Source organism: Tamandua tetradactyla, chromosome 15, assembly GCF_023851605.1.
Source record: "Tamandua tetradactyla isolate mTamTet1 chromosome 15, mTamTet1.pri, whole genome shotgun sequence".
NCBI classification, from domain to species: Eukaryota; Metazoa; Chordata; class Mammalia; order Pilosa; family Myrmecophagidae; genus Tamandua; species Tamandua tetradactyla.
In genome coordinates, this window is record NC_135341.1 from 36,744,526 (window position 1) to 36,760,838 (window position 16,313).

General features: G+C 46.8%; 1 long non-coding RNA gene across 1 annotated transcript; it reads left to right on the top strand.

Annotated features, from left to right (window-relative positions):
• Window positions 1-41: 41 nt before the first annotated feature.
• On the top strand, window positions 42-10,965 carry LOC143657195 (uncharacterized). Its single transcript, XR_013162771.1, has 3 exons — window positions 42-383; window positions 3,855-4,067; window positions 10,896-10,965. It is a non-coding gene; the product is annotated as an uncharacterized LOC143657195 (long non-coding RNA).
• The last annotated feature ends 5,348 nt before the right edge of the window (window positions 10,966-16,313 follow it).

The window sequence follows — 16,313 nt, forward strand, 5'->3', positions numbered from 1 at the left end:
CCGCACCCGCGCGCAGGCCACGCCTCCGCCCGCGCCGCGCCGCTCATTGGTCAGCCACGCCTCCGCCCGAAAAGCCACGCCCCGCTTGGAAGTCCCATCTCAGCTGCTAGCCAAGTCGGTCCCCGGACACTCCCCGACCTGTCCGAGTCCTCAGGGAGTATCCCGGACCCGGATTAGGATGAGGGGGTGTCTGATCCAACCTGTCTGAGGGCTTCTGAGACGCGTCCAGCCAATCGGGGACCACCGGGCAGTCACGCCCGAGAACCAGCCCTGCCACAACTGGCCGTAGGCTGCACTCGGCCCTCCTAACTTTCCTCGAACGCAAATCAAGAAGCCTTTCTTAGCCTTGAAAATAATCAGGAAGCGTCCTCTGCATTGCCAAGGTTGTAGGCCCTGCTGCCCGGCCCTTATACGGATGGGGAAACTGAGGCCAGGATGGGAAGGACGAGAAACTGCCCCCTCTCCAAGGGTCTCGCCCATAATAGGCGGGCGCCGGGGAAGTGCCTCGCGCCTAGCCTTCATCCCCTCCCCCTGCCCCGAATGCCGGAATTCGATGCCTCCTCTGGCGCCAGAAATAGCTCTGACCCGCTGGCGCCGGTCACTCATTCCCTGTGGCCTGCATTCTTTAGAAGGGTGGGGGAGAAAGGGGCAGGGGTTACTGCTAGGGTCCGTCCTCCCCTTAAGGTGAGGGTCTTGAAGGAGCTTTTCCTCTCCCCAGAGCTTACCTGCCACACCCCATCCCATAGGCCCTGGACCTGCCAGTTACTAGGAAAGGCTGAGGATGAGACCAGTGGTGTACTTTGTGCCCCTCCCATACTCAGGCCCCAGGCAGGATGGGTTCATTCTCTCCTAGGCTTGTGGCCAGGCTGGAATTCCGGCCTGTACTCTTGTCCGCCAGCACATTCTGAACACGGAACTGGCTGAAGGGGAGGTGGGGGAGGTTGCCTTGAAACCCACAAGGCTCTGAGGGCTCCCCTGCTTTCTCCATTTTCTCAGGAGTATCTGGGAGAGGCACATTTCAGAGAGAGAAGAAAGGAATGCCCCACCTCCCAAGCACACATACCTGTTTGCCACTCTTCTCTAATCCAGCTCTAAAATTCTGCTGCTTTGAAAAAGTTAAGAAATACACAGAATTATTTGGGTTTCTGGACAAATTATATACTCATTCATTCCAGCTTACTAGGTTCCCTGCCACCGCATCAGGCACTGATTGGGAGCCCTAGGTTCTGTGGATATTTTAAGTGTCTGACTTTATAGTTTTATATATATATATATTTCAAAAAGAAAAGATGAGAGTGAATACAGGCCTCATTCGGCACCTCCCAGGTGCTTCTGCCATCTACAGAGAAGTGGCAGACTGCTGTTCTGACCTCATTGACCAACCATGGATGCCAGAGTAGCTGCCCGGAGACTTCTTTCGTCTTCTTTTTGGAATGAGTGAGGTGCCAGACCTCATTCTAGCCTCCATCATCCCAGTATTCCATGCCCAAACCTCCCCACAGTTCATTAGCGATCAGGAGTAGAACGGGCCCTTTCTAGTCCTGAGAACAGGAAGCAGAGTTTACCTGAAGCCCTTATAGCTAAATCCTTTCCAGTCTCTCTTACCCAAGGTTTGGGGCTCATTCAGAGGAGCGGAGGCCCAGGCTTTTCCTGATTTATAATCCCAGCCTCCCGCCTTGGCAGATCCCTCTTGTATTCCTTCACCCATATCAGAATAGCCTTGAGCTCTTCTGGGCTTCATCCCTGGCTTCCTTCATTTTTGTCTAGAGTAAGAGTTCCGTATACCCTGGTTCCTTCAGGCCTAGAAGGTAGGAGGCTTGACTGACCAGAACTGGATCAGTCTCCTGAGGCCCAACCAGCCCCACCAGAGCATGTACTGAAGTAGGAAGGGAGGTAGGCAACTAGCTTCGATGGATACTGTAAGATCAAGGCCTTGTTACTCCCTTTGTTCCTAAGAGTTACTCTTATTCCTCCCTGGGGGCTGCACAGCCCATCCTGGGGCTCAGCACACAGTCCCCAGAAACTCATCTTTGGGGACCTTTCTGGACTCAGGCCACCCCAGACCAGGCTTGCTGCTCATAGCCACTAGAGGCAGGGCCAAGAGTGAGGCCTGGGATATACTCTAGATCAGCTGCCCAAAGAACCCAGATGGTATGGGCCTGGCGAGGACCGATCAAGAAGTTGAGAATGGGATTCGTCAGCCCTATAAACAAACTTCAGTCCTAGCCCTCCTGTCCCCACTGCTTCCCCCACTTAGCCTTCCAGCCTGAAGCCCAGGGAAGATTACATGATTAAGGTTTGTCTCCCTACTGGAGTGGAACGCATGGGCTAGGAACCAATTTGCTCAGCCCCACGTTACAAACAGCACCAAACAGTCTGTACCTAATACGGGTTCAATTCCTGTTTAAGATGGAAAGAATCAGGAGAAGCTACCTATATCACCTCCCAACTCCCAGCTGGCAGTCACATCCAAGGTCTGAGCCCTGGGCAAGGCCCAAGGCAAATAGCCCTGTGTTTTCTTGGGCCTGAAATAATTTAAGTTGAGGCTGTGGGTCTAGCTGAGACCAAATCCAGGGGACAACTACATGGACCAAACTTAAATCCAGGAAACACTTACTTGGACCAAGCTTTCCTCTGGTCTTAGAAATCCAGGTCTCCTGCCTTTAATATGTCCCTGAAGAATTAATGGCCAAATGTCAATGTCCAGCTTCAGGCTGTTCCTGAGGGAGGGAGGCTCTTGCTGCTGAGGCCCAATGGAGAAGGGCAAGGGCCAAAGCCTACAGAGAATGGAGGCTCCTGACCCAAATGCCAGGCCTCCAGGCCTGCCTGTGTCAGTACGCCCACAAGCACAGCCAGTCAAGGCAGAGAGAGGGAGGGGGTCCCTTTTGTCTGGATTTAACAGAAGACAGATTGTCTGGCAGCTGTGGCAGAAAAAAAGGGCTCATGAAGTTCATCCAGGAGAAAGTTCCAGTAGGCATATTTGTAGGTCACCACCAACCTTCCCAGAAGCCAGTTCCTTCCCTTGCAGGGCCCTCCACTCCACTACCTCCACCAGACACTTCTCATACATCCCTTATGCTGGCATTGGATCTTCTTCCAGTCAAACAGGCAACACCTTCCACACCTGACCCTCCAGGTAGGTGGAGAGAGAGGGTCCCTCAGAGATAAGTCTCTGCAGGGGCAGAAGAAAAGAGAGAAGACTGGGATGGTGGGCCTGGACCAGTCTATGATGGGTCCTAGGCCCAGGGTGAGAATGGGGCCTACATTTATCATGCAGATGGCTGGAAATCACTGAAGATGAGTTGGCTTGTGGGTTGGGCTCCAAAATGCCAACTGGACTCTGGAGAGAGGAACCCCACAGCAAGCATGAGTGCTGGCTGAATGAAGACACCTCTTTCAAGGGTGGACACACACATCCACTTTCCCCTCCCTCAGCCACATTCCGCAGTCCCCAAGGACGATTGTTCCCAAAACACTGAGCCTGTGGCCTTGAGCACTGAACTAAATACCAGATTAAGTCTGGTCTTGCTGAGCAGCCAGAGGAAGACAAGCAAAGCTGAGAGGCCTATTTGTTAATTCTCTGGAGTCACTGACCAGCTAGCCGCTAAACCCAGAGTCTTGTGGGCAGCCACCCACACTCATCCTGTTCAGCTGGAGTGAGAGCCCCTTCTTTGCTCTTGTTCATATGTCTATATCTGGCTCAGAGCCCAACCAGGGACTTCCCCAGGGCAGAAGAACCCCTTCATCCCAGACATGGCCTGAGATCTCGGCTTGCCCCTCTCAGCATTCTGGGCTCCCCTTAGTGGCTTCTTAGAGATACCAAACAATCACTGATTCTGATTCTGCTATCGTAGGTGACAAGTGTGCCCTTGGAACACTGGAAAGAACTGGACCCAAGTGGACGGATGGCCTTTGCTCCAGACTGAGTGCTAACAAAAACACTTAGACCTCCTGTCTAAGAAATCCCAGTTTCTGGGAGAAATGAAAGGTTTTCCCTCCAACCTTCTTGAGGGGAGCCAGTAAAGGATGAATGTTAGCTCATCAATCAAGCCTCCCAGTGTGTCCATGTGAGCAAAAAACCCCTGCAGGGGCTCAGGCCGAGTTCACTGTGTAACCTTGCAAAAGCTGCTTTCCTTCTCTGAGCCACTTGGTCATCCCCATCATCATGTTATCTCATGGAGGAGCAGCAGCCCTGCCTATTCACTGGGAGTGACAGACCACATAACATAACCAAAGACCATGTCAAGTGACTGAGTCAGGGCCAGTGTGAAACATCCATCCATGTGTTGCTCAAGCAATGAATATTTACTGAGCTTATTGTATGGTGGGAACACAGCAAGGAATAAGAGATAAGCTCTGCCCTTGTGGAGCCCACTTTCTGGTGTAGCAAGATAGACAATAAATAAGAATGTATAATCAGGTACTGATAAAGGGGATGGAAGGACCAGGAGGGGCTGGGGGCCACCGTATGATACAGGTCCTCAGGGAAAGCTTCTTTTGAAGGCAGAGCCTGCAGGAGGGAGGGAGGAAGCCCTGAGGTTTTCTAGGGGAACAATGGAACTGGCCTAGAAAATGGCCACAGTGAAGATCAAGAAGGGAGTTTCCCCAGTCAGCAGAACCGAGGAACTAGAGGAGAACAGAGAACAAAGAAGAGAAAGCTACTGGTAGAGGCCAGAAGCGTGGGCCCCTTGGGAGGGCAGGCACAGAAGATAGATTTAACCAGGCTATGGTTTGCCAGAGGCATAGGCTCCCAGGAGCTGTAGGCAGAAAGGAGAATGGAGTGGAGTCAGTACAGCTCAGGTCTTCTGGAAGTAATTTGGTGGGGTGAGGGGACAGCAGAGAGTCCAGGCCCCAGTCCTGCCTGGTCATGTGACACCACCTCCTATCCCTACTTGGTGAGAAAAGAGAAATGGAAGAGCAGAGGGATGGAAAAGGGGAGAACAGACAAGGGAGGAGGGGCAGAGGTGGGGATTAGGAAGGGGAGTGTTGCCAGGCACCAGGGGATGTCAAGTCAGAACAAGTATCTAGAGAGAAAATTTCTCATCTTCCCTGCCTCCACCTTCCCTAGAATGCGGAAGGGCCACTCCCCCACTTCTAACCCCAAGAAAGGAAGGCTGAGAGGGGACTAGAGGCCTTTGTGGTGGTGGGGCGGGCTCCCTTGGGTTTGAGCAGCTTCTGGTATGCACTGCAGGTGGGGGCTTCACTGCATCACACCCAAAGCATAGGCCTGGACAGCACAATGTCAAGTCCCTGGGCAAAGGGAGCCTATAGGCTAGACCAGTAGCAAAGAGGGCAGGGGCAGGGTCCAAGTGCCCAGAGCAGCTCCCATCTGACTCCCATGAGAGGCTGCCAGACAGTCTTGCAGGAGGCCCTCAGGACGGGTGGAGATATCATAAGGTCAGGGATAAGGCCTCAGCCAGCTGTCCTATCTGTCTCCCTCCTGCTTGTTTCTCCAGATTAGTGACCTTCAAAGGTCCATCTTGCAGCTACCATTTGCCCAAGCTGGACCAAGATCCTGGCTAGGGTCACCCATGAATATGTAGGAGGGGCTCTTTGTCATCAGAGGGGTTTAGTGGGCTGGGCCTGACAAGGGACCCCAGGGACCACGAAGGCCTGGATTGGAAAGATCTGAGAGCAAAGCTCAGAATGGGCCCTTAGGATAAGAGGGTAGAGAGACCCTGGCTTGAGGTCAGAGCTCTGGGCCTCTAGGCATGAGTATGACTAACTGGGAGCATGGTGGCAGCCTCTCTACAAAAGCACTGACGTGTCCCCAGGGCCACAAAAAAAGACTCATTCATGGTGACAGTGGAGGAATTTTCCAGAAAAGATGAAGAAACAGTTCATCTCTGCTTCCTCCCATACCATTTCTGTGTCCCAGGGTAGATGAGGGAATGTGGCAGGTGGTGCAATATGCAGGTAGGAACACACTGTTTAGGGGGAGGGGAAGGGCCTCTTGAAGGGATAGTCAGGGCCCCCAAGCCAGGACCCAACAGCTGTTCCTCCCATGTAGGAGTTCCCAAGGAGGAAGTCTGACCTCAGCCAACCCCCTACCCTCCCTCTGCCTGAAACCTCCCTGTACCTGCCCTGCTGTCTGGGCTCTTGGCAACTGGTTCAGGGTGAGCAGCACTGAGGCCCTAATGTTGAGGTAGGCAGAGGAAGGGGAAGTGGTGGGCTGCAGGCCTCTTCACCACATCCACAAACTCTGGGGCCAGTCTCACTGCCAGTAAGCCCTCTCACCTCACAGAGGGCAAAGTCTGGTGCGTGGCCCGGGATCAAGGTCCTGAGGGCTGTGTGCACAATAGACATGGGCCCTGGTGCATGCCCCTGACTAACCAGAAACTTGGACAAACCCATTTCCCTCTCTGGACCCTGGTTCCTTGTGGGCTGGAGTGTTCTAAATTGCTGTTAGGTACCCAGGATTCTGTTTGTTTTCCTTCTTAAGAGAAGAGCCAGGACTTAGGAGGCAGTAAGAAGCAGAGGAAGGTGGCGGAAAGGAGATAATAAACCCAGGAGAGGGGTGGGTTCCAGAGAGGCCCGAGGTGGGAGAGAGGCAGTGCAGCCTAGGAGGATGGTCTTGGGGGTGAACTAAAGGAAAGGGGAGGAGAACACTTGGTTCCCTCCCTGGCTTTCCCACCCCCAGGCTTTCCTTACCCTAGGAATTCCAGGCAGGCTATTAGCATGTAGATCTTCCATGGATGTTTCCCTAAGGTCTCTCTGGGTTCCTTCCAGCAAGGCCCTCCCACCCCCACCGGCTTCACCCTCTGTTCCCACGGCCAAGCAGTCAGGGAGCTTCCTCACCTGCTGCTGCCTGGCCTCCCTCCCTCTTCCGGGCAGCTGTTCCCAGACAGCTGGATAAGAGTGAGAGGCTGTTCCCAGCTGAACTGCCATGACCTTCTCCTGCCCTGCCCTTATGGACCCACTGACACAGCTATAGCCCTGCTTTTCCGATGTCCTTGAACGCAAGCACAAGAGACCCTGGCACCACCAGCCACCACAGCTGCGAGCTGCCTATGTCCTTGCCAGGAGCAACGCAGTTGCTGCTCCCAGGCTTCTCCAGGACCTAGGTCCCCTAGCCTTCTGTCAGCCCAAGAGTGAGGTACCAGTCACTACCCCGCATGTCCCCTTTGTCTTCTTAGTCTTGGTCTTCTGAGCACCCTCTCCCATAGACGAATAGCAGCCAACAGTGCGGCAGAGCTGCGGGGCCCCGTCTTCTGCTGAAGACCCTAACCCCCAGCACCATTGTTAGCCCAGGCTCCATGTGGCAGCAACCAGAGGTCCATCCGAACCTAGATCAACCCATGAGTCTGCCCTGCTCAGTGCTCTTCCCTGACTTCCCACTGACAGATGTCAAGGGCAACCCCTCCTCACCCCGACCCTCCTGCTTGGCCTGGCCCCTCTCCCTTACCTCACCTGTCCCACTCTCCAGCACACCCCTTTACCCCACATCTCTCCCCACACCTCTCCACCTCCATTTCCCTCAATATCTATCCCCACTTCTTCATCCCAGCTTTTCTTTGCGCATAACCCCAGCCACATGGAGCCCCAAAGACCCCAGCCATGTGGAGCTTCTTTAAATTCCTTCAAATATGCCAGGTGTCTGTTAGTTCCCCTCAAGCCTTCCCATGTGCTGACACTTTTGTCCACGGCATTCTTTTCTCACTTAGCCTACCTCACTCATACTCATCCCCTGTCTTAGCTTCCAGTCTGGGCAGAATGTCCCTGCTCTGGACCACTACTTAGCCCACCATGTTATTATGTTGGATTTAAAGTTTATCCCTAGGCAGACTGGAGGGTCTGTGTCTGTCTGTCCTTTCCCTTCATCCTGGGGACCATTAGGACCTAAGACAGGGACTGGCATTTAAATGATGCCCAATAAAATTGGAATAATAAATGAACATTTGATTGAAATGAGACCCTCTGGAGTCTTAAGTCTGTAAAGACTTGAATCTTTTGGAGAGACCTTGAAAAAGAGTCCAGTTGGCATTGTGGACCCCAACTCCTACAAGCGAACACATCTTCAGTGAATTCCAGCCATCTGCATGATAAATGTAGGCCCCATTCTAACCCTGGGCCTAAGGACTTATCGTAGACTGCTCCAGGCCCACCATCCCAGTCTCCTCCTTTGTCCTCTGCCCCTGCAGAGACCTATCTCTGAGGGACCCTCTCTTTCCACCTACCCAAGTCCTGTCCATCTCACTCAAGAATCAAAACCTCGAGTCTCCCTGGTATCTGACTCTCCATTGTGTCTAGGAGACTCTAAGCTACTGCAGGGCAAAGATTGCCCGTGATAATAATAACTGAAAATTCCCAGCTCTGTCCCGCACCCTTGAAACACCCTAGCCTCTGTGGCAAATTGTTTTTATTGGTTCCAATAAAACATAGATAAGGATCCTGAGGGGGTTAAGTCACTTACCTGAGGTCAAATGGCCATTAAGTAGCTGAGCTGTGGAGTTGTGTTCATCTCTGTAGCCTTCACTGTGCCTGGCCCAGTAGTAGGAAACACCACTGACGCTTGCTGAATTGGTGAATGGATGGACAGCAAAACTTCAGCTATCAAAAAAGTTATTTTTAATAAAACTAAATAAATAAGCAAAACAAAACTTCAGCTATCAGTACCCACCCAACACTGAGGCCTAGGGCATGGAAGAATCATACAGGGGTTCCAGGTCAACCCAGGCAGGCTTGGGAGAAACAGAGCTAGGTCTCTGCTCACTGACCCCACCATGGGCATATGGCCCATGGCCACCCTTGCCTCGCTCTGGTGAAGCCTTCACACTGTGGAATTGTGGGAGCAGTCAGGGATCACTGAGAGAAAGAAGAGGCTGCCAGAAACCTTGATAAGGAGAAGTTAAAGGTCTGTAGGCCACTTCAAAGAGCAGCAAAAAGGCATGGGAGCTGGAGGTTGGACAGAGATATTGCCAGGGTAGCCTGAATGTGGTTTTCTGCAATTATGGTGTTTAATCTAAGGCCACCTATCTCAATCCTGATTAGTAAAGAGGGTAAGGAACAAATGAAATCACAAAGCTCTTTACTGAGCACATACTCTGTTCCCAGAGAAGAGAGAAACCCAGAAGCAGAGAAAGAGAAGTCACAGCCAGGGAGGCTGAGAAGCATGTATTCCAGCTCCAAGGAGAGGAAATAAGCAGGTGTGAGGAGGGTCGCTGCAGCTGGGCCTTCAGGGAAGGGAGTAGGTGAGTCCCCTGCTGGGTTGGTGGAATCCCAGCAGGGATTCAGCAGCAGCAGGGCCTGGCTGGGCCTGATCAGACAGGCAGGAATGGGGCAAGGGTAACTGACTGCTCAAGCAGGCCCCGACCAGACATCCGGCATCCACACACCCTGGACTTTGCTAGAACTTGCCTGACTCTAGGCAGAATGGTCTAGAGGTGGGGGATGGCCAGGGGAATGTGCAGGAAGGGGACAGGGTGGCTGACAAGACAGCCCAACCAGCTGGGCAGCCTCCTTCTCTCCTGCATTGCCAAACACTGGAGTAATCTCATTCCGAATTCCTTTCATAAAGGGATAAAATGTACTGACAGTGGGACCTGGTGGAGCCCAGTGACTGCAGTGGTAGGACAGGCGGATCCCAGGAAAACCAGGGAAGTAGAAGCATTCTTTGGCTCCTTGTTCCCAGCAGCTGCAGGAAACTGTTCCAGATCCCTAGTTGTGCCCAACTGCCCCCAAGGGCTGGGGAGGGGAGACAGGAGAAATTCTGATTTCCTGCCATCCCCTAGAGTAAACACTCAGAGAGATTTCCAGATAGGGGCAGCTAGGCACTCTATGGCAAGTCCCAAGGGAGATGATGTTAAGAAAGCTGCCATAGGGGGCCTGTCTTGAGCCTGAGCCTGAGAAGAGAGTATCGTGTCTTTCATGTCCTGTGGCAGGGTCCCCAGCGTTCTTCACCTTGAGAAGCTGAAAAAACTGTCGACACTTTCCCTCAACCCCCACCACTAAATGTACAGTTCTTGACAATAATTTAAAAGTACCTCGAATGTCCTGGAGTGATTACAGGGATCCTAAGATTGGAGCTCCTGCAGTGTGCTTAAGGTCAGAGAAATTCCAGGCTGACTCTGACCCAACTGACTGTGAGTCTTAGACCAGCTCCCAATCATGTGGACTTGTACAACCCTTTGGAGCCTGAGGGGTGTGGCTAGAGGAGCCTTAAGAGTCCCACCTGCTTGCTCTGCCAACTCCTTGGAGCTACTCCAAATTAACCTATTGGAGATGGTCTGAAAGAAAGGGCAGCTTGAAATCCAGCTGAGAAACTAGGTCTGTACTCTTCATTATACAGTTGTTCCGTATGTGCTAGGCCTCCCCTGACCCCTAACAATATGGGTCACTGGGATTTGGGGCATTCTGAGCTCTCATTTAGCCCCACTCCCATCATCAAGACTTCTGCTTTTATTTTCACTCATTGACTATATCAGACAGTCGCCCAATAGATTTATTGAGCATGTACTATACCAGACCTCAGGCTGGGCATAGCATGGGTCCAAATCATGCCCATGCTTCCTGGTCCTGCCTAAATCCCACATCCTCCCAAGCCTTAACTTCCTGCCCAACCCAAGCCTACCAGTTGTTTTGACTCTAAAATGAGTCCCTCTTCTTCTCATTTAGGGCTTTTGGTAAGTTGCCCAATGAGACCACTTGCAGGCAGGGCTCAGCATCAGGAGTCACTTCTTGACCCCTCTTGCTATCAGCTAGCAACTTTGAACCTACAGCAGGAGATGAGGAAAGAACTGTTATTTGCCCTAAGATCCAGGAGGGCTTTAAAAAGTAACGTGGATCAATCCTGGCAAGAGTTTTTTGAATGAGTTTCTTGTCATTTTGTATAAAGCGCTTATTACTATTAGTCCTTCTATATAAACTGATTTGTTTTTCTTGTTTCCCCCAACTAGAAAAGAAAACTCTAGGAGGGCAGAGACTGTTTTCTTCACTGCTGTATGCCTGTGTGAGAAATATGCCCAGTAAATATTTGTTAAATAAACAAATTCATAAGATTGAGACCAGACTGTATATGCAATGTGGTATCCTTCTGCCAGAGTTGAACTCCAGCCTGGCCACTCATCAGCTTGTTGTCTTGGTCAAGTTATTCAATTTTCCCTCAGTTTTCAACCTGTATGATGGAAATGATTATGATTTCTACCTCAAAGGGGAGTGGGTTGTGAGAATTAAGCGAGCACACATAAAGAGCTCAGAGAAGTACTTGGCACATAATAAATAGTAAATAAGTGTTAGTGGGTTTTATTGTTACTATTATTATCCTGTTCTGTTCATTGAACATTGCTAGGAGTGCTCTCCACCTCAGTGTAATTCCTTAACTGATATTGGAGGCACTGTATGCCATTGCACTGGGGTGCCACTCATTCAGCACAAGTTTATAGCTCACTTACTCTAGGGGCAGGAGTTCTTACCATGAGGGCCCTGGACAGCCTTCAGGGGATTCTGGATCCCCAGATATTATGAGCAACTTGAAGGCTGGCTTTCATCAGATTCTCATAAGGCCGGGACCAACAGAAGACAGAAGGCAGGTTTGCAGGAGACACTTTCAGGCAGCCATTTCCAGAGTTCAGGTGCGGACCCTGTGGAAGGGAGCCTGGCGTCATCTCACTGTTTTTGATAGTTGATGAGAGTAGTTGCCTTGCAACATTTGCCTTGCAACAGTTGCCTTGGTCACACCAGAACACAAAGGCTGGAGAATACCTTTTGGAAAGTTGGGTGGGAGTCTAAGCTTGAGTAAAAAAACATCATTCCAGGTATCCAGAGCCAATATTCTTCCCCGGCCAGCCTTGGGAGAGTCAGAGAAGAGCCTGGCTTTCACAGGAGAGTGACCCACCTTTGACCAGTAGATGGCACGGTTGTCTTGCCTATGCTTGAGGGTTGCCAGCAAGCGTTCTCGGAAGGCTGGAATGAGAACCTCAGGACCAAGCCATGGTGCCGAGAGATATAAAGCCATTCCATTCATCATTAATTCAACAAACATTAATCTGTTATTTGCCAAGTGCTGTTCTAGATGCTGGGGATTTGGCCATGAACAAGACAGACCAAGTCCTGCTTATTTACAGGGTGCATATTTTAGAGCTGTGCTATCATATATAGTAGCCGTGAGCCACATGCGGCTATTGAGCAATTGAAATGTGGCTAGTCTGAGTTAAGATGTGTTTTAAGTGTACAGTACACATCAGATATCAAAGATTTAGTATGAAAAATAATGTGAACAATCCAATGTTTTAAAATTGATTTTATGTCACATTTTGCATGCAATGAGTTAAATAAAATATTTTGTTAAAATTAATTTAACCTGTTTATTTTAATTTTAAAAAATGGCTACTAGGAATTTAAAGATTGTATGTGGGGCTCACATTTGTGGCTCATATTATGTTTCTATTGGACAGTACTGTTCCAGAGGGTGTCAGACAATCGACATACAGACAAACAAATGGGTAATATGATGTCCAGGGGAGAGACATTTAGGCTGAGAGATGACAGGTGGGAGTAAGCCTGTGAGCATGGGGACTTTGCAGAGAGGCCAAGACCCTGGAGCAGGGAAGTGAGGAGAATGTAAAAGAGGAGTTAGAAGCAAAGGAGAGCCAGAGGGTTAGTTTAAAAAGATCATGGCTTCACACCTACTAGGTGTGAAAAATAAAAAAATTAAAAATTGGAAAATAAATGTTGGTGAGGATGTGGAGAAATGGAAACCCTTGTGCATTGCTGGTGGGAACATATGTGCACTGACATGAAAGAGTTTGGCATTTTCTCCAAAAGTTGAATATAGAATTATCATATGAACTTGCAATTCCAGTCCTAGGTATATGCCCCAAAGAATTCAAAGCAAGGTCTCAAACAGGTATCTGTACACCAATATTCATAGCAGCATTATTCACAATAGTCAAAAAGTAGAAGTAACCCATATGTACATCGACAGATGAATGGATGAAAAATCTGATGTATAAATTCAGTAGAATGTCAACCATAAAAAGGAATGAAGTTCAGATACATGTGACATTAATCATGTTGAGTTAAATAAACCAGACACAAAAGAACAATATTATCTGATTTCACTTTTATGAAATGCATAGAATAAGCAAATACATGAAGTCTGAAAGTAGATCACAGATTATCAGGGGCTATGTCAGAGGCAGGGGTGGAATGTAGATTCATTTCTTGATGATGGGTACATTAAGTTTCTCTTTGGCATGATGGAAAATTTTGGTGATGGTAGCACAATACTATGAGTGTAATTAATATCTCTGAACTAATATTTCATGTACACATGAACATGGATATGGAAAATTTTGTACAAATGTTACCAGAATAAAAAAATGTTTAAAAATCATCATGGGGCACGGGTGATTCAGTGGTAGAATGCTTGCCTGCCACGCGGGAGACCCATGTTCAATTCCTTGCTTATGCACCAAAAAAAAAAAAAAGAAAATTATCAGAGTAAAACCTTGCTTGCAGAAAACCCAGGGCTCTATCTAAGACTCTATAAAAATTTTACTTATTAAGTTTATTTTTCAGAAACTTAAAACCCCCAGATTATACCTATGCCAGATAAGCCCTGAAACTTAGAGGTACCAGTCTTTCCCAGAACATCAAAAGTTGCATTCCTCTACCTCATAATGTCAACACTATTTTTCAACATGAGGAAGTTAGAATGGTCATTGCCCAAATAGCTCTGAAGATTAAGAGAAGGATCAAATGAGAGGGAGGGATTGTAACAGAGAAGTTAGGATTTAACATAGAATTATGACCCTGAATTATTAAATAGATAGTTCTTATTAGTTTCTAGTATATTAGAACAGTTAGAAGGAAATACCTGAAATTGTGGAACTGTAACCCATACTATACTTTGATATTTGTTCTATAACTACTTATTAAACTGTACTCTGAAAATTATTACTTTTCTGTGTATATGTTATATTCACAATAAAAAATGTTTAATAAAAATAATAAATTATGTAAAATTTTAAAAATCATCAAGGTACGATCATTTTGGGAAATAGTTTGGCATTATTAATTAGAGTTGAGGATATGAATTCCCCTACAGCCATGACTCAGCAATTTCACACCCAGAAATAAACCTTAGAGCAATGGGTTTCAAAGTTTGAATCTCCAAACACTGTCATAGTCTTAAAATTACTGAGGGCTCAAGAAAGTTTTTATTTATATGATTATATCTATGTAAATTTTCCATACTATAAATTAAAACAGAAAATTGATTATTTTAAAATAACAGTAAACCCATTACAAATTAACATAAATAACATTTTTATGAAAAAAACTGTATTTTCTAAAATAAAAAATTAGTGAGAAGAGTAACATCGTTTTACATTTTGACAAAACTTTTTAATGTCTGGCTTAAGAGAGACAGCTGGATGTTCATATGTTCTTCTGAATTTAACCTGTTTTGATATGTTTTTTTTTTGTTGTTTTGTTCTTTTTTATTTTCTGCATGGGCAGGCACAGGGAATCAAACCCAGGCCTCCTGCATGGCAGGCAAGAACTCTGCTTGCTGAGCTACCGTGAACCTCCTGATATGTTGTTTTGACTGAAGTGTAAATTCAGCCTGACACAGATTGATAGTTGGAAAAGGGAGTCGATTTCAAGAGCCTTTTCAAATAATTGTCATCTTATTCTTTGATACACAATAACTCTGACAAGTGATGGTTTTTAAAGCCTAGTTGCAGTGAGGTATCTGAAAACTTATCAATGATCTTTTCATATTCTATTACATTAAAATGATTGGTTAGTCCTGCATTTTGAAAGGATCTAATGACTAGACACAATCCTGTAACATGGTGCGTTGACCATTTAGAGGATATTAGCTCACTGAGTTATGTGGCTTTTCCAAATATTGATTCACTTTACCTCTTTTTTTTTTTTTGGCGTGGGCAGTCTCCAGGAATCAAACCCGGGTCTCAAGCGTGGCAGGTGAGAATTCTGCCACTTAGCCACCGTTGCACCACCCTCACTTTATTATACAATATTAGCATTTGTTAACATCACATACTTCATAGAAAAGTCTTATGTATTAGAAAGCTGTCAAACACATGGTGATGAATACCAAATTTTCAAAATTCTAATTGTCACTTAAAATTTCAAATTTATCATTGAAATTTTTCTTGAAATTACAGGCTCACTTTGTTCATTTTTAAGGAAATGTTTGCTAAATATCTAGATCTGAATAGCCATAGTTTGTCTTTCAGTCATTAGTTCAAGAAAAACTGGTGTTCCATGAAGAAAGGCTAGGTCAGTTTTGCAATGACACAAGTACTTTTTCTTGAGACAACTACTGTATATCACCATGCAGCAAAAATGCTTTGTGCCTACTTCCCATTTCCTCACACAGAATATTTTAAAGACATATATATTCATGGAAGGAGAATCAATAAATTCAATACATTTTACTTTTTCATCAAGGGCATATGAAATTGGCTTTTTAAAAAAATGCCTGTTAGTATAGGGCAGTGAATACAATGACTCTTAGTACTGTTTTATTCCATTGTCTTAATTCATGCAAAAATACCAATAGTTTTACCCACCATTAATACTCCATCATCAGAGTAAATACTAACATACTGAATAACAATGTCTTAGTAGTAGTAGCAATAATGAAAATTGTTTTGACCTTGCATACCCGTCAGAGTCTTGGACACCCCTAGGGGTTCACAGACATGCTTTAAAAATCCTTGTTCTAGAGAAATTTGTGCAGATGTGTGCCAGAAGACGCAACAACATTTGCTGCATCATTATTCACAAATAATTGCACCAAACTGGAAGTAATTCAAGTGTCTAGTAACATAATGGATAAATCATAGTATTTTCATTCTTTGGAATACCACATGGCTATGAAAATGAACAAACCACAATCACATAGATGAATTTTATAGATATGCTTTTGAGTCGAAGAAGCAAGACAAAAAAAGAACGTACATGGTAGGATACCCATACATTAGAGATCCACATGTAGGTAGTAAAGTTATTTAAAAATGCAAGAGAAAAAAATAAAGAAATAAAAATGCAAGAGAATGTCCATCATAGACATTAGGATCATGGTTTTACTTTGAGCAGGGTTGTGACTGGAAAGGGTCAAGCAAGCCAACTTCTGGAGCATTGGATTGTTCTATTTTTCACCTGGGTGATAGTATGTGGATGTTTACTTTATAATTAATTGTTAAAGTGTACATTTATATTTTATTTCTAGTTTAGCCACTATTCTTCACAAGTGTCCTATTGCAAATAAACAAGTTTAAAAAATGGTGAAGGAAACCTCCCTGGATACAGCGTAGAGAAAGGATTGTTTAAACAATGCA